This window comes from Schistocerca gregaria, chromosome 6 (genome assembly GCF_023897955.1).
Source record: "Schistocerca gregaria isolate iqSchGreg1 chromosome 6, iqSchGreg1.2, whole genome shotgun sequence".
Classification (NCBI taxonomy): Eukaryota; Metazoa; Arthropoda; class Insecta; order Orthoptera; family Acrididae; genus Schistocerca; species Schistocerca gregaria.
Window position 1 is genome coordinate 201,366,816 of NC_064925.1, and position 18,959 is coordinate 201,385,774.

The following is an 18,959-nucleotide window of genomic DNA, read 5'->3' on the forward strand; positions in this document are numbered from 1 at the left end:
CATGTCTGTGACACTACCCCCCTATTTTGCGATAATACAATACGAGGTGCCCTCCTTTGTACTTTTCGATGTCATCCGTCAGTCCCACCTGATGCGGATGCCACACCGCACAGCAATACTCCACAATAGGGCGGACAAGCGTGGTGTAAGCAGTCTCTTTAGTAGACCTGTTGCAGCTTCTAAGTGTTCTGCCAATGAATCGCAGTCTTTGGTTTGCTCTACCCACAATATTACCTATGCGATCGTTCCAATTTAGGTTATTTGTAATTGTAATCCCTAAATATTTAGTTGAATTTACAGCCATCAGATTAGTGTGACTTATCGCGTAAACGAAATTTAGCTGATTTCTCTTAGTACTCATGTGAGTAACTTCACACTTTTCGTTATTCATTGTGAATTGACACATTTCGCACCATACAGATATCTTGCCGGCCGGGGTGGCCATGCGGTTCTAGGCGCTATAGTCTGGAACCGAGCGACCGCTACGTCGCAAGTTCGAATCCTGCCTCGGGCATGGATGTATGTGATGTCCTTAGGTTAGTTAGGTTTAATTAGTTCTAAGTTCTAGACAACTGATGACCTCAGAAGTTTGGTTAATGGTTCAAATGGCTCTGAGCACTATGGGACTTAACATCTGACGTCTTCAGTCCCGTATTATTTAGAACTACTTAAACCTAACTAACCTAGGGACATCACACACATCCATGCCCGAGGCACGATTCGAACCTGCGACCGTAGCAGTCGTGCGGTTCCAAACTCAAGCGCCTAGAATCGCTCGGCCACCGCGGCCGGCGCAGGTTGGTTAGAAGACGGTTGCGGGGAACGCTTTATGTTAATAGGCGCACGTCTGTTGTTTTTAAACAGTTTGTTGACCAGTCTGATTGCTGACATTCACCACAGATTCTTTAAAGGCGCAATGATTGAAAAACTCACAAAAAGTGGCATCATATTTTAGTGTTTTCCTTGTTTTCTGCTGTTCGTCCCATAGATAAGTTAGAAATAGTAATTTCTCAGTGTGACAAGCCAATGGCCTTGCCGCAGTGGTAACACCGGTTCCCGTCAGATCACCGAAGTTAAGCGCTGTCGGGCTTAGCTAGCACTTGGATGGGTCACCGTTCGGGTCTGCAGAGTGCTGTTGGCAAGCGAGGTGCACTCAACCCTTGTGAAGCCAATTGAGGAGCTACTTGACTGAGGAGTATCGGCGTGAGAAGTAGTGACAACGGCCGGGAGAGCGATGTGAATGACCACATGCCCCTCCCTATGCGCTGAGGATGACACGGCGGCCGCTCGGCACCATTGGGCCTTCAGGGCCTGTTCGGGCGGTGTTCGTTCGTTTTTAGTCACTTGTGATAGGCGTAATGCGCTGTATGACCGACTACCCATGTTGTGGCAGCTCTTGTCACACAGGGAACGGCTTGACAGTTGCTGCGGCGAAGTAGTTCAGCGCGGTTCTGTTTATTAGACTGAATGTTAGTTTACTAGTTTTCCAAATTTTTGTGACCGTTCAACACAGAATCTTGTGCTCCAGACTATATCGTTCACAGCACGAGTCCCAGCCGCCTGTGCTGATCAGGTACACGCCTGCTAGTTCTTTGTTGATCGGTACCGTCCTGTTAACAACACACTACCACGTGCTATGGATTTCTGGTGTCACAAAACTCGCTGAGACCTTTTGTCGTATGATGCTCCACAGGTATTGTGGAAATTTTAACTCAGTATAATTCTTGGATGGACTGCCTCTCAGTATATGATTTATCTGATTTCTTCTCTCCAGGAATGTGGATGCTTCTTGTCGTGTAGCCCTGCTACGAGTAGTATTATCGCATGTAGCCTAGAGTAAACATTCTGTGGTTCATTGGCGCTGCTTAGGATTCTAGTTTGCACTTGCCGAATAAGACTGCTGTCCGACTGGCCAGGTTGTTTTCTATGATTTTGGATGTCTTGTGTATCACCTGAGCACTGCACTTCGATACACTCGTAAAATCGATTGGGCCATGGCCACCTTCTTCTGGTTTTAGAATGCTTATTGAATATGCAACCTTAATTATGTCTCCACGCCACAGTACCCAGGATTCCGCGTGTATTATATGCGGTCCAGTCACATTAATGAGATCACCACCTACATTCGGCGACATCGCACGATCACCACTCGCAGACGGCGGCTCGCAGTACTAGCAGTGAAGGGTATACAGGGTGTTACAAAAAGGTACGGCCAAACTTTCAGGAAACATTCCTCACACACAAATAAAGAAAAGATGTTATGTGGACATGTGTCCGGAAACGCTTAATTTCCATGTTAGAGCTCATTGTAGATTCGTCAGTATGTACTGTACTTCCTCGATTCACCGCTAGTTGGTCCAATTGAAGGTCGGTAATGTTGACTTCGGTGCTTGTGTTGACATACGACTCATTGCTCTACAGTACTAGCATCAGGCACATCAGAACGTAGCATGCACAGGTTAGTGTTCATCACGAACGTGGTTTTTGCTGTCAGTGCAATTTTTACAAATGCGGAGTTGGCAGATGCCCATTTGATGTATGAATTAGCACTGGGCAATAGCCGTGGCGCGGTACGTTTGCGTTGAGACAGATTGTCAGAACGAAGGTGTCCCGACAGGAAGACGTTCGAAGCAATTTATCGTCGTCTTAGGGAGCACGGAACATTCCAGCCTATGACTCGTGACTGGGGAAGACCTATAACGACAAGGACACCTGCAATGGACGAGGCAATTCTTCGTGCAGCTGACGATAACCCTAACGTCAGCGTCAGAGAAGTTGCTGCTGTACAAGGTAACGTTGACCACGTCACTGTATGGAGGGTGCTACGGGAGAACCAGTTGTTTACGTACCATGTACAGCGTGTGCAGGCACTATCAGCAGCTGATTGGCCTCGTACGCTTCTCAACAACAGATTCGGTGACCAATGGATTGGTAGAGGCGGACCAATTCCATGGCCTCCACGCTTTCCTAACCTCAACCCTCTTGACTTTCATTTATGGGAGCATTTGAAAGCTCTTGTCTACGCAACCCCGGTACCAAATGCAGAGACTCCTCGTGCTCGTATTGCGGACGGCTGTGACACAATACGCAATTCTCCAGGGCTGCATCAGCGCATCAGGGATTCCATGGGACGGAGGATGGATGCATGTATCCTCGCTAACGGAGGACATTTTGAACATTTCCTGTAACAAAGTGTTTAAAGTCACGCTGGTACGTTCTGTTGCATCTTGTTTCCATTCCATGATTAATGTGATTTGAAGAGAAGTAATAAAATGAGCTGTTAAATGGAAAGTAAGCGCTTCCGGACACATGTCCACATAACATATTTTCTTTCTTTGTGTGTGAGGAATGTTTCCTGAAAGTTTGGCCGTACCTTTTTGTAACACTCTGTATAAAGCGTGTCTTGTGGAGTCGGAAGCATTCCATCGTTGTTATAATGCGGAAACGGAGCGATTTACCTAAAGTCCAAAAGGACAAGACTACTGCTTTCCGGAACAAGCATGGAAGCGTTTTCGAAACGACTACGATTGTAAACTTTTTCACGTGTCTCAGTGGTTATGGAACTCCCGTGTCTGGCAAAACGGCGCTATGTCGAAGCAGCTGTGGTCACCATGGACCTTAGATGACAGGTGCGAACGATGGCTCCAGAGATGAATACGGGCGAATACACTTGCAGCTGACCGCCCAGTGCGACCCAGAGACTACCTGTGTCTTCTGAAAGACCGGCAGCAAACGTTGCTACAGATGGGCCTCTACAACATGTACCTAGGTCATGCACCCATGCTTACAGCTTTTCGTCGGCGACGAAGGTTAGAGGCTGCAAACCAATGCCGCAACTGGACGGCCGCTGAGTGCTGACGGGAACCTTTCCAGATGAAACACGAGTTACCCTCCATCGGACAGACGGCTGTTGTCATGTACTGCCCGAGACGTCTGAAAGCAAACATGCCGCAACAATCTTCGGAAGGGCTTGGGAGGAGGAGGGAGCATTAAGTTCTCGGGAATGTCTTTGTAGCATTTCCTAGGTGATCTCGACATTCTGGAAGGCACAGTGGTTCAACACAAGTATTCATCTCTCCTCGTGGACAATGTCCACTCCTACATGCAGTTTGTTTTTCCTCTTCACAACGGTGTCTACCAGTCGGACAATGTACGTGACACACAGCTCTCAGTGTACCTATGTGGTTCTAAGAGCACAAGCATGAGTTTACCGCACTTCCCTGACCACCAAACTTCCCGGATTGAAACCTAATGGAGAAACTGTGGGACCACTCCTATTGGGCTGTTAGCGGCATTGATTCTCAAACGAAAAACGGCAGTGGCGTCGGCGAGGTTCCACATCCCTGCTGGTACTGCCCAGAACCCCACCGACACTATTCGTGCCCGTCCACCAGCGGTCCGGGCTGAAAAATTGTGTTTACTCAGAGTTTTGACAAGTGGCTGCATTAATGTGATGGCGTGGATAATAAACCAAGATTCTAATGGTAAATATCTGTTAATTAATTTCATCTTCTCCGTCAGCGTCAAGTCTTTGTTGCGTGTGCTTTAGTTAGAGCTCTGGTAGGATGTAGTATAGTTTGCCTGTTGTAAGCTTCCCTTCACTGGTATTGGTATGTACTCCGAGGATTTTGTCTTTTATTACGTACCTAGGCCACCGGAATTGTCTTGTATTTCCTCCTATGGACAAGAGCACAGTTTTTGTAGGGTTTATCGCTGCAGCCAATGCTCTTTCGTATACGTTTAAATCTTCCTGTAGTTTGACCTAGCCTTGGACGCCAGTTTACATACTGGGCCTGAATTTCCCACACTCAGACCAGTGAAGGGTGATGAGCTTTTGGGTAGTAATGGGCAGAACATTATGACGAATAGTGGCATAAATCAAGTGCGTTCTTGTTTTACTAAGCATTTGATACGAAATATATCTGTTGCTTCAGCGTTGACGACCACTCGAAAACTGTAATTCGACATCAGGTTAAACTCTGGAGCTCTAAATTTATTTTCAAATCCTAGAGCATCCATGATTGTCATGATATATTCATGGCTGATTCTTTCGCATGCCTTTTTTATGTTAATTGATATTGTTGCTATGGAAGTATGGCTGACCGTTGCATATTCATGTCGTCACGGTACGTCAGAAATGCGTCGATTACTATGTGTAGTACGGCACAAATTTGGCTCGCAGTGTTAATTTTGTTTATGACTGTCTTGAAGCATCCGGATAAGCATCGAGTTACAGTTTTATAGCTGCAGTTTAGTGGTGTGATGCCTGAAGATTTTCAGCTTCGTACTTATTTTGACTATTTGGGATTAGGATAATTCGACCTTCGAGGAACTGCGCTAGGACGTATGTTGCGCTTGCGATTTCGTAAGTGACCTCTTGAAAGGTATCATTCAGGATGTACCGGAATCCTAGACAGAATACTACTGGCAGGTCGTCAGCTCTGGGTGGCTTTCATCTTGGACTCGAGCTCAGTGCGTTTTGAAGGTTGTTGTCAACGAAACGTTCGTTGAGTAGGATTCTGTCCGTGTCCGTATGGACGCGTGGCACGCCGAGCGGAAGACAAGCAGTCGAGTTCTTTACAGAGATTTTCCTCTGGACGGCTTCTGTAAAATATTGCTGTATTTCATATTTAATGCCGTGCGACGTCTCCACGCTTTCCCCGTACGGTATGCGTAGCTCGGCGAATTTATTCTGTCGTAGCCGAGTTCTCTCACTGTGTGAGTGATATATCGATGCGCCTTCTTCGTCAAAAGAACTTGTCTGAACATTTTTAAGTGTCATCCCTTGTGCTTCTGGTTTTCTAATGTGTTTGGGAGAGTCTTGGAGTATAGGGCGACTTACAGTGCCTTCCACTACTGTGATTTCGCCTCCAAATGTCAGAAGTGTACAGCAAGCAGAAGCAAGCACGTGTATCCATGTGCACGGAAGTCAGATATCTTACTTCTCGTTCACCGCTCTGTCCGCTGTGAGGGCTTTATGATGTTACTGTAGCTCTTAGCACACAGAAGATATTTTGAGGTTTGTGGTACCAGTTTTTTAGGAACTTGATTAATTTCGTTATATTTCTGTTACCTACTGTCTATTTATCTGACAAACGTATAAAAGAGCGTACAATATGATATATCTTACTGCTTTTTTTCGTGTAGTACCGGCCACCCGATTGTCTTTCAATATCGGCCAGAATTAATTTGAATTTTTAAATTACATTTTCTTCTTACTTCTTTTCAGATTGAAATGGTGGAAAATGAAAAATAAAACTAAGAGGAAAAAGGAATGAAGGGTGCATGAAAATGGCTGTGAGCAATATTTCTTCTTGCTTATTCGAGGCGTACTGCCACGTAATGCAACTGTTCAGTGCTAAGGAAGCTGGATAATTTTTATTTCGTTCGCCTCAGTTGCATTGATATCAATTTTTGTTACACTGGTTACGGTTTTGGGCTGACAGACCCATTTCCAAACAACAGATCTTGTTATTAACAGTAACTTGTCGTACAATAGAGTGCCAGGGGCACGAATAGCTTCAATACAGTGTGGTAAACGGTGGGCAACGAGGGAGTACTTCTTGCTCATAGTACAACAGGTTTAAGTAATCAGGAAGACTTCTGCTGCTGCAACATTGGGATAGCTTCCAATATCTTCCAGTCAATGGAATATCTTCTCTTCTATTGTACGTATTGCACTCGTATGAACATTTCAAGAAATTTATACGTAAATATAAACTCAACAGACGCGAATGGCTGCACTGTCAACAACTGTCCCGACGAGTTTTGTAAAAGACTGAAATCAAGTCAAGAACAGCTACTTAATGTTGAAATATCTGCTTGAATGGCATTGAGTCGACTTTTAAACCGGAGTCAACGTTGCAGGAAGAACTCAATGAAAGTGGCGAGAGGAACTTAACGCACCAGCCAAAAACATTGCGCACAGCTAAAACTGAACGACTGTGTGATTCTAAAAGATGCACCAAATAAATTTGGTTTGGTGAAAGGAATAAATGAAAGTGGCGAGTAAAGACAGTATGTCGTCAAAGTACGCCGCGTGATCGAGACAGAATAAATATGAGGGCTGATCAAAAACATTCCGTTTGAGGGCACTGCTGCAGCTTATACAGGGTGTTACAAAAAGGCACGGCCAAACTTTCAGGAAACATTCCTCACACACAAAGAAAGAAAATATGTTATGTGGACATGTGTCCGGAAACGCTTAATTTCCATGTTAGAGCTTGTAACATTATGTGATTGCCTTATCATTTTAAATCATTCACTAATCGAGCAGTCGCTCGGCAACAGCTACAGTTAGTAAATAATGTTGCGAGAATGTAAAAGGTGAACGACCTGTGACGTAACTTGTTTATTGTCGAGGCGCCGTCAGAGATTCAGTGAGTTATTGACATTGAAAACCGCGGCGCGAAAAACGGACAGAAGAAGAACACTTTTACACATTTTCTTTTTTTTTATGTACGAGATATTCTCGATGAACAGTTATTCATTCTTCTCTTGTAACTTATGTCGAACGCGTATGCCTCGCCGCCGTATTATTATTATCGTTAAAAATAATATTATTTTAGTGTAAAGTAAAAGTGCAATACTAAAAGTGCAATACTGCATAGCAGTAAATTTATTGTGTGACGTGTATGTGAAAACGTCAAAGGAATTATTGTCATTACGAGAAGAGAAGTGCCAGTCAAAACGGCATCCATGTTAAAATTCTTCATTTTAGTGTAAGTTCATCTATTAATTGCCATGAATTCAGATTTAAATGGAATTGGTGTATGGACTATTATTTAATATAGAATGTATGTCTCACTCCTTCATGAAGTTATTTAATTTTCTTTATGTTTCTGCCAAATAGAGAGTTCACAGTCACGAATTCTTTCGTCGAAATCGGACGGAAGTTGTATGCGGCGAAATATTTTCTCCGCCCCATATTCTACTGGTAAATGCATGATAAACTACAGTCCCTTAGGAAATTCATGTTGAGCTATCCAAAACAAATTATATTTTGAATAGGCATTTACTCTCCTCTGCAATGCAACTTCCGACTGATCAGACGATCCAACAAGAGGCAGCCGCACACGGTCGGCGTTCGCAAATATATTTCCACCGCTGATTATAGATACATGTTGCAGCACAAAAGTAAACATATTGTTATAATTAGCGACTACGAACGGAGACATTTATAACTGTATGTTTATGTATACACATTACGTAAACATATCGTTATAAGCTCATTTTAGTTTCGTCCACCTACGCTCAATGGAGCACGTTATAATGATTTTTTACGGGATACTCTACCTGTGCTGCTAGAACATGTGCCTTTACAAGTACGACACAACATGTGGTTCATGCACGATAGAGCTCCTGCACATTTCAGTCGAAGTGTTTGTACGCTTCTCAACAACAGATTCGGTGATCAATGGATTGGTAGAGGCGGACCAATTCCATGGCCTCCACGCTCTCCTAACCTCAACCCTCTTGACTTTCATTTATGGGAGCATTTGAAAGCTCTTGTCTACGCAACCCCGGTACCAAATGTAGAGACTCTTCGTGCTCGTATTGTGGACGGCTGTGACACAATACGCCATTCTCTAGGGCTGCATCAGCGTATCAGGGATTCCATGGGACGTAGGATGGATGCATATATCCTCGCTAACGGAGGTCATTTTGAACATTTCCTGTAACAAAGTGTTTGAAGCCACGCTGGTACGTTCTGTTGCTGTGTGTTTCCATTCCATGATAATGTGATTTGAAGAGAAGTAATAAAATGAGCTCTAACATGGAAAGTAAGCGTTTCCGGACACATGTCCACATAATATATTTTCTTTCTTTGTGTGTGAGGAATGTTTCCTGAACGTTTGGCCATACCTTTTTGTAACACCCTGTATGCAACGTAATGTGACTCCAGTGTGGACACAAGCACCATCATGTAAGAAAGAGATTAGTGTGCCATTCGTACCTTTCCGACGAGAATGCGGTACATGCGGACGCTGTTACTCTTTGCGTCCAAATAGGACAAACACCGGTAGACATCCATTGAAGAATGGACGATGTGTATGGGACCGTCTGTCTGTCGGAAACCACCATTGTGCAAAGTTCGGTGCGGGACGCGATTCGACACAAGACGCCGATAGATTTGGGAAGCCAGACTTATCCATTACGGAGAACAACAAGTGGGAAACACCAAAAAAAAAAAAAAAAATGGTTCAAATGGCTATGATCACTATGGGACTTAACATCTGATGTCATCAGTCCCCTAGAACTTAGAACTACTTAAACCTAATTAACCTAAGGACATCACACACATCCATGCCCGAGCCAGGATTCGAACGTGCGTGGTTCCGGACTGAAGCGCCTAGAACCGCACGGCCACCACGGCCGGCCTCGAGTTTCCGCACTATAGTGCTGATCTCTCCCCATGCGACTATCGCGCCTTCGGTCCCACAAAATAGGCATACGGGTTCTGGACTATACGGCCTCAGAACGGAAACGTTTTGATCGCCCCTTATTTCTGGTGTTAAGAGTACCCATACCCTGCCATCGGATCGCCACATTGTGTACCGTGATTCGACACTCTACACAACGTTTTACCACTGTTCAATCGTCCAATGTTTGCGATCCTTACATCAAGCGAGGCGTCGTTTGGAATTTACCGGCGTGATGTTTGGCTAATGAGCAGCCACTCGACTATGAAACCCAAGTTTTCTCACCTCCCTCCTAACTGTCATTGTATTTGCAGTGGATCCTGATGCAGTTTAGAATTCCTGTGTGATGGTCTGGATAGATGTCTGCTTATTACACATTACGACCCTCTTCAACTGTCAGCGGTCTCTGTCAGTGTACAGACGAGGTATACTTCGACCACGGCCTATCAGCCCGGAAGTTTTAAGTGAAGAGTATGATGGCTGTTCGCCACACTTCCCTAAAGACACAATACGGAACACTCACTGGAAAAACACACACTGTAAAACACTGCACGAAAATGGCGGCACAAATATGACACTCCCGAGCCAAAGGCAGATTTGGGGGGGGGGGGGACCGGGGGGAGGGGGGGGGGGACCTGGGGGAGGGCAAAAAAACAAGGAGGAAGGAGAGGAAAAACGAAAAGGGGGGGTTATATCTAGCCTTGTTGCTGATTTATATCGAAAAGAGTATGCATTTGCCTTTCTTCCATTCGTTCGTCGCTCTAATCCTGTAACTGATTATATCCTACCTATTCATGGATTGTACGGCCAGACTACATTATCTTATTTATTGATTGTTAAGATGTTGTATAAACCTTTTCTGTAGAAGACATATCACGATGTACGAAAGGCCCTCTAGCGGTTAAGTTCGTAAGATCGCTGCGCACCTACATATATCCTGGAAGCGAAAGCAACATAGGGCGCTGATCATTGATCTGTCTTTTGTTCCTTACAGTTATTTGGTCACATGAACATTTTATCTTTCATTGGTAATTTATAGGTTGATAAAGGTAGTGTATTACGTATATTTTATTTTTGATAGTAAATTCACCATAAAAGCGCCAGGCGTATCATCTTCACATATTTCCCTTAAATAATTTTATATGTTTAACTGTCTATGTCTTTCATTTTACCACAGTTGGTTTCTGTAATAGTTACCAAAATTTAAAAGTCGCCTACATTTATTTTACCTACTGTATTTCCATCATATTATGGTTCTTATGTAAATGAAGAATACGGCAACCGTAGGGTAATGCTTCGCTACAGTAGCATATTTACGATGGTCATTCCGTAAGTCATTCTGATAATACGACAACATGGGAATTTCACGATCTGCATTTAACTGGTAATGCAGTGTGTACCTGAATACCGACATAAAATAGATTTCCGGTACGGAAAGTCACGTCAAAGCTCTAAATGAGCCACAAGCTTTGGAACTGTACGTAAATTTAATGTGCAAGAGTACATATGCAACAAAAATGAATCAAAATCGACTACTGCCCATAAAAATAGTCCCCCACTGCATGCACTGCATCTACACAGCATTGTCAACGATGGGGAGGCGTTGAATGCCGTTGGCATGCATCAATGTGTGCCACTTGTCGCCGAAATGCCGTAAGGATATCTGCCCTGCCTGCAAAGCGCCTCCCATCCATTAGTTTCTTCAGCTGTATAATAAGATGGAAGTCGCATGGAGTGAGGTCTGGTGATTAGGGTGGGTGAGGGAGGATTTCCCACCTCCCACCACTATACACAATTACTGATGACGCCTGCAGTGTGTACTGTAGAGTTATCGTGGAGTATGACTGCAACATAGAGCAGTGGAGGACGTTTTCGCCGGAGTGTACATCGCAGATGGTACAGCAAAAAGTTGCGGCAGTATTGGGCAGTGACAGTGCGGGCCGTCTCTAACAAGGTTACACTCCTGCATACCATGGCTTCCATATACCAGAATCAGCATAACCTTTGTAAATGGTGTCCCATCACCCACAGCTGCTTGCAGCTCCGTACGACACTGAGTAGAATTTCTGCCAGCATGAAACGCAATTTTCACGTATTCTCGCTGTTCCACTCTGCTTACATCCATCTTGTAGCACAGCCAAGCTCACACTGAATGTTACAGGCGCTGGTACCGAGCCATCCGCGCATGTAAACGCAATCTGTCGACTGATTCCACTACTGACATCCGCGGGCTTTCAAATGTATTTACTTCGATTGCGGTGATGCCACTCATTCACGGGATATACCGTAACTGCCATGACTTATGAAACGACCCCGTAAGTATTATCAGCGGGGTAAAGTGCAAATTATGTACGTTTATGCTGTATACAGAGGATCGAGACGACAACGAAGATTTAAGACTGAGAGAGAAGTGCTCGGATTCAAAAAAACCAAAGCTTCAAGAAGAAATTACCCGAATGGAACGGAAATCGGTAGATATGATATACACGTACAGACAAACAAATGATTACAGTTTCATAGAAATTTGATTATTTATCCAGAGGAAAGAGATTCACAAGTTGAGTAAGTCAATAACGCACTGGTCCGCCTCTGGCCATTTGAAATGTCCCCTTAGAAAAATTATACAAGACTGTGCTTAAACTGAAACACAATATTTTTGGCGCAACGCAATCTGACTTTCAAAAATCCCTACGAAAGAATGGCCCTGACTAACAATAACCTATACGTTTCACAAATCACTTACCTCACAAAAATCTTCATTACTCAAGCTACTGCAATACAGCGAGCGCCACTACTGCCAGCTAAATAAAAGATTCAAACTACTGAAGGCACTAACTACTGATAGGCGTAGTTAGCAAATGAAAGATTTTAATACAGAACAAACAATGTATTTACCTTACTAGTCATAATATATATATATCAGTTCGTGACACCAATTCTTGTTGTTGTTGTTGTTGTGGTCTTCAGTCCTGAGACTGGTTTGATGCAGCTCTCCATGCTACTCTATCCTGTGCAAGCTGCTTCATCTCCCAGTACCTACTGCAACCTACATCCTTTTGAATCTGCTTAGTGTACTCATCTCTCGGTCTCCCTCTACGATTTTTACCCTCTACGCTGCCCTCCAACGCTAAGTTTGTGATCCCTTGATGCCTCAAAACATGTCCTACCAACCGATCCCTTCTTCTAGTCAAGTTGTGCCACAAACTTCTCGTCTCCCCAATCCTATTCAATACCTCCTCATTAGTTACGTGATCTATACACCTTATCTTCAGTATTCTTCTGTAGCACCACATTTCGAAAGCTTCTATTCTCTTCTTGTCCAAACTATTTATCGTCCATGTTTCACTTCCATACATGGCTACACTCCAAACAAGTACTTTCAGAAACGACTTCCTGATACATAAATCTATATTCGATGTTAACAAATTTCTCTTCTTCAGAAACGCTTTCCTTGCCATTGCCAGTCTACTTTTTATATCCTCTCTACTTCGACCATCATCAGTTATTTTACTTCCTAAATAGCAAAACTCCTTTACTACTTTAAGTGTCTCATTTCCTAATCTAATTCCCTCAGCATCAACCGATTTAATTTGACTACATTCCATTATCCTCGTTTTGCTTTTGTTGATGTTCATCTTATATCCTCCTTTCAAGACACTGTCCATTCCGTTCAACTGCTCTTCCAAGTCCTTCGCCGTCTCTGACAGAATTACAATGTCATCGGCGAACCTCAAAGTTTTTACTTCGTCTCCATGAATTTTAATAACTACTCCAAATTTTTCTTTTGTTTCCTTTACTGCTTGCTCAATGTACAGATTGAATAACATCGGGGAGAGGCTACAACCCTGTCTCACTCCTTTCCCAACCACTGCTTCCCTTTCATGCCCCTCGACTTTTATGACTGCCATCTGGTTTCTGTACAAATTGTAAATAGCCTTTCGCTCCCTGTATTTTACCCCTGCCACCTTTAGAATTTGAAAAAGAGTATTCCAGTCAACATTGTCAAAAGCTTTCTCTAAGTCTACAAATTCTAGAAATGTAGGTTTGCCTTTTCGTAATCTTTCTTCTAAGATAAGTCGTAAGGTCAGTATTGCCTCACGTGTTCCAACATTTCGACGGAATCCAAACTGATCCTCCCCGAGGTCCGCATCTACCAGTTTTTCCATTCGTCTGTAAAGAATTCGCGTTAGTATTTTGCAGCTGTGACTTATTAAACTGATAGTTCGGTAATTTTCACATCTGTCAGCACCTGCTTTCTTTGGGATTGGAATTATTATATTCTTCTTGAAGTCTGAGGGTATTTCGCCTGTCTCATACATCTTGCTCACCAGCTGGTAGAGTTTTGTCATGACTGGCTCTCCCAAGGCCGTCAGTAGTTCTAATGGAATGTTGTCTACTCCGGTGGCCTTGTTTCGACTCAGGTCTTTCAGTGCTCTGTCAAACTCTTCACGCAGTATCGTATCTCCCATTTCGTCTTCATCTACATCCTCTTCCATTTCCATAATATTGTCCTCAGGTACATCACCCTTGTATAAACCTTCTATATACTCCTTCCACCTTTCTGCCTTCCCTTCTTTGCTTAGAACTGGATTGCCATCTGAGCTCTTGATATTCATACATGTGGTTCTCTTCTCTCCAAAGGTCTCTTTAATTTTCCTGTAGGCAGTATCTATCTTACCCCTAGTGAGATAAGCTTCTACATCCTTACATTTGTCCTCTAGCCATCCCTGTTTAGCCATTTTGCACTTCCTGTCGATCTCATTTTTGAGACGTCTGTATTCCTTTTTGCCTGCTTCATTTACTGCATTTTTATATTTTCTCCTTTCCTCAATTAAATTCAATATTTCTTCTGTTACCCAAGGATTTGTAGCAGCCCTCGTCTTTTTACCTACTTTATCCTCTGCTGCCTTCACTACTTCATCCCTCAGAGCTACCCATTCTTCTTCTACTGTATTTCTTTCCCCTATTCCTGTCAATTGTCCCCTTATGCTCTCCCTGAAACTCTGTACAACCTCTGGTTCTTTCAGTTTATCCAGGTCCCATCTCCTTAATTTCCCACATTTTTGCAGTTTCTTCAGTTTTAATCTACAGGTCATAACCAATAGATTGTGGTCCGAGTCCACATCTGCCCCTGGAAATGTCTTACAATTTAAAACCTGATTCCTAAATCTCTGTCTTACCATTATATAATCTATTTGATACCTTTTAGTATCTCCAGGGTTCTTCCACGTATACAACCTTCTTTCATGATTCTTAAACCAAGTGTTAGCTATGATTAAGTTGTGCTCTGTGCAAAATTCTACTAGGCGACTTCCTCTTTCATTTCTTAGCCCCAATCCATATTCACCTACTATGTTTCCTTCTCTCCCTTTTCCTACACTCGAATTCCAGTCACCCATTACTATTAAATTTTCGTCTCCCTTCACTATCTGAACAATTTCTTTTATTTCATCGTACTTTTCTTCAATTTCTTCATCATCTGCAGAGCTAGTTGGCATATAAACTTGTACTACTGTAGTAGGTGTGGGCTTCGTATCTATCTTGGCCACAATAATGCGTTCACTATGCTGTTTGTAGTAGCTTACCCGCATTCCTATTTTCCTATTCATTATTAAACCTACTCCTGCATTACCCCTATTTGATTTTGTATTTATAACCCTGTATTCACCTGACCAAAAGTCTTGTTCCTCCTGCCACCGAACTTCACTAATTCCCACTATATCTAACTTTAACCTATCCATTTCCCTTTTTAAATTTTCTAACCTACCTGCCCGATTAAGGGATCTGACATTCCACGCTCCGATCCGTAGAACGCCAGTTTTCTTTCTCCTGATAACGACATCCTCCTGAGTAGTCCCCGCCCGGAGATCCGAATGGGGGACTATTTTACCTCCGGAATATTTTACCGAAGAGGATGCCATCATCATTTAATCATACAGTAAAGCTGCATGTCCTGGGGAAAAATTACGGCTGTAGTTTCCCCTTGCTTTCAGCCGTTCGCAGTACCAGCACAGCAAGGCCGTTTTGGTTAATGTTGCAAGGCCAGATCAGTCAATCATCCAGACTGTTGCCCCTGCAACTACTGAAAAGGCTGCTGCCCCTCTTCAGGAACCACACGTTTGTCTGGCCTCTCAACAGATACCCCTCCATTGTGGTTGCACCTACGGTACGGCCATCTGTATCGCTGAGGCACGCAAGCCTCCCCACCAACGGCAAGGTCCATGGTTCATGGGGGCAAAACTCCGCCATCTCTCTCCCCACGTCCACCACTGCTGGCGGCTCACCTCCAACTGCGCAACCCTAGGCGCTGTTCACATCCAGCCGCCCAACACTACAATGGCGAGTATTACAACAATGCCAACCAGCCACAGACTGCACATGGCACAGCCAGTGATTTTCATACAGAGCGCTGTGTGGCGGCGGCGTTATCAATAAAAAAACCTAAACAGCCTACTTACATAGCCCCCATGCTCCCCATAAAAAAATTTACAAATTGTTTTGGGCAGTGGCCAATACAGATTTGAAATTTTTTTTTCATAATTACAATAACAAAGAAATGAAATGCACACACTTATCGATACAATGTTGGTCGAAAGCTAAAATTTTCTCACAGTCCATAAAGACAGTCCTGATCATTCATCAAAGTAAAATTTCAGTGTTTTTTTCAAAGTCTGAGCAATAAAAGAAATTGCACTTGGAAGTAGTGGATTTCTAAGCAGTCTTGAAGAAGTAGTGTTGTCCTTCCAACGAAAGACAGTGCTGACTCTTGACATGCAGACAGGTAATGGGCCACAACAGAGCAAACCCACAGCAGAGTCAGTCGAAGTCTTAAAGAATATTGGTAGGTAGGTCGTCACAGAGTAGACCCATTGTAGTCGTGGTAGAGATTACGGTATTGGTGGGCCACCAGAGGTGCAGACCCAGTGCAGTCCTTGTAGAAATAATGGTATTGGTGAGTCATCAAAGGTGTAGACCCACTTCAGTCCTTGTAGAGATTATGGTACTGGTGGGCCACCAGAGGTGCAGACCCACTGCAGTCCTTGTAGAGATGGCTAGCAGCCATGTGTTGCGACTGTGCAGGTGCACAATCACCATCGAAGAGTCTTGCGGAGAATATAGCAAGTCCATAAACCACCACTTGTGCACTCACAAATTTTTTGAAATGTCCTTTCAACCATCAATGCTGTTATCCAGTCCCTTACTGAATTATTTACACACGTGCAAACACTATCAGTCCCTACTTCTCACATATTGTCCATATACTACGACCAACAGAAACGTGTGCAGTGAAATGTAATTTACAAGTTACTTAATTTGATGAACTGGTGTCAATTACAATTTTATAACATAAGAATACAATAACAAAGGTAAAAAATATATCATTAAAGAACATAACAATACAGATAACATTTGCAGTAGTACAGGCTTTACAAAAGAATCGAAATAGCAAATACGTCAGTGTTACAAAAATTACGACATAAGTACATACATAAAAGATCAGAATAACTTTTGAAACATTAACTTCACACATGAGCATTAAAACAAAACACAATAAATAATGTCTGAACCTATTTACAAAGAAAATAACATAGTATTTGAAAAATTCTACGACATAAATCTTATTAGCTAAACACATAAAGACAGGAAAAAGACAAATACACAAGGGTACATAAACACACAGAGGGATAATACGAAAGGAAAGGACAGGGCTTGTTTTACTGGAGTATTTTGCATAGAGATCTGCCTTAGTTCATCATTATTCCCAAAAAGTCCTATCTAAACCTGCTTTCTGTCTTCTGTACACATCCTCTTTCAAAAATAGTTTTTCTCCACTGTACACTACTTTTTTTCGGCCAAACCATTTTCTTATAGGTTCTCAATGCTTGTCTTCCAATTCATCATAGTTAGTTTCTTATATAGTCTACCCCTTCTTAAGCTATGTTAAGTCTACTGAGCTCAGATGCTAAACTAAGGGACGACGCAATGCAGCAGCACAAAACAATTAACACAAACAACAAGGACAAAAAAGTGCAAGTAACCAAAGCAAGCAGCAATAAATGTAATAACTTATACCTAAACATGACAAACCCACAAGCAGAAAAAATAGTACACTAAAGACAACAATGCAGATAAGGACAATCTTAATGTCTATGCAATTAAAGTGGTGCACCACAAAAACTAATGCTACAATAAATTACCAAGTACTTGAAAAGAAAATTATATATACAGTTACTGTTATTAGTCGCTTCTTATTGCTCTTTCCATTCCAAGAGCTCCTTTTTCGAAGAATGTGGATCATGAAATAATTATTTAATAGATCTGTTGACAGAAAGTGTTCACATTAGCAAATGCATTTAATTTTATTTTATAAAACCAATGCTGCAACACAGCTGGAAACCAGATATCAAATGAAATAAGCAACTATGAAAGGCAAAGCATAAAAATATCATTCAATAGTCATGTGACATTTCATAAGTTAGTACAAATTCTCTCAACTCTCGTAGAAAGACGCTTGTCATTATCAGGTGTGCAGAAGTAAATAAGTATCTTTTCCAAGTAATGAGCGTGTCATTTTTGAGACGCTTTCTGCAAAGGAATTTCAATAGCGAGGATAATGGCCTCCCTTTTTTTTCTTGTGCCTCTGAAAGGCACACACTAATGGCTTGTTTCCTGGTGGCTGTCGCCCAGCTTCGTGCCCACGATGCATTACGTGCAGGTGGTCACTTAAGTTTCTTACCGAAATATTTACGACACCAGTTTCCGCTACAGTGGCAGTCTCATATAAAAAAATTCACAGGTCAAGAATTTGCGTTACAAATCTGTAGAAATAAAAACATTTAAAAATAATAGTGTTCAAAAATTTTCGACAGCATAGTGATACATTCACGCATATACACACATTTTATAACTCTTAAAGTACGATTCTCGGTTTCCAACATCCTTTTTCACAAACCAGAGTCCCTAACCACTACTCATTATTCCTTACCTTATTACACATATGTATATTCGTCGACACTTCTTCAATATGTCATCATAACAGATACGTTGCATAACCAAATAACTCATATAGCATCAGCTTAAACATACCTCAACAGCATAATTCACATCGTCGTCGTAATAATAACATCATAACACCTCAGTCAAATCTCAAAAATGTCATAGCTTTCTGCAATAATTTCAAAGCCTAAAAAAAAAAATTCTCTGCTCATGTCAAAAGTGTCATCTACCTCAAACGTACTTTAAAAATCGTGATCCCATACCAAATATATCATTCAAAGCTCTCATAGTATCACAATGGTTCCGAAAAAATATGAACATTTCACAAAGTACAGACAAAATAGAATTTCATAAGTGTGAAATTATCCAACTGTGTGATTGCGTAAACATGTGTCACTGACGTAATAAAAAAAATTTTTGTCTTTCAGTTAAATGATCAGATAGCTGTGTAATTTATGTGTTAGAGAAATATGGTACCGATGTGTAAAGTTGTATAAGCAAATACCATATTAGCTAGGGCTCCTTGTGCTTGCCAAACAC

General features: G+C 42.3%; 1 pseudogene; it reads left to right on the forward strand.

The window, feature by feature from the left end:
* The first annotated feature begins 1,022 nt into the window (after positions 1–1,022).
* Positions 1,023–1,141, forward strand: LOC126279299 (5S ribosomal RNA; annotated as a pseudogene).
* The last annotated feature ends 17,818 nt before the right edge of the window (positions 1,142–18,959 follow it).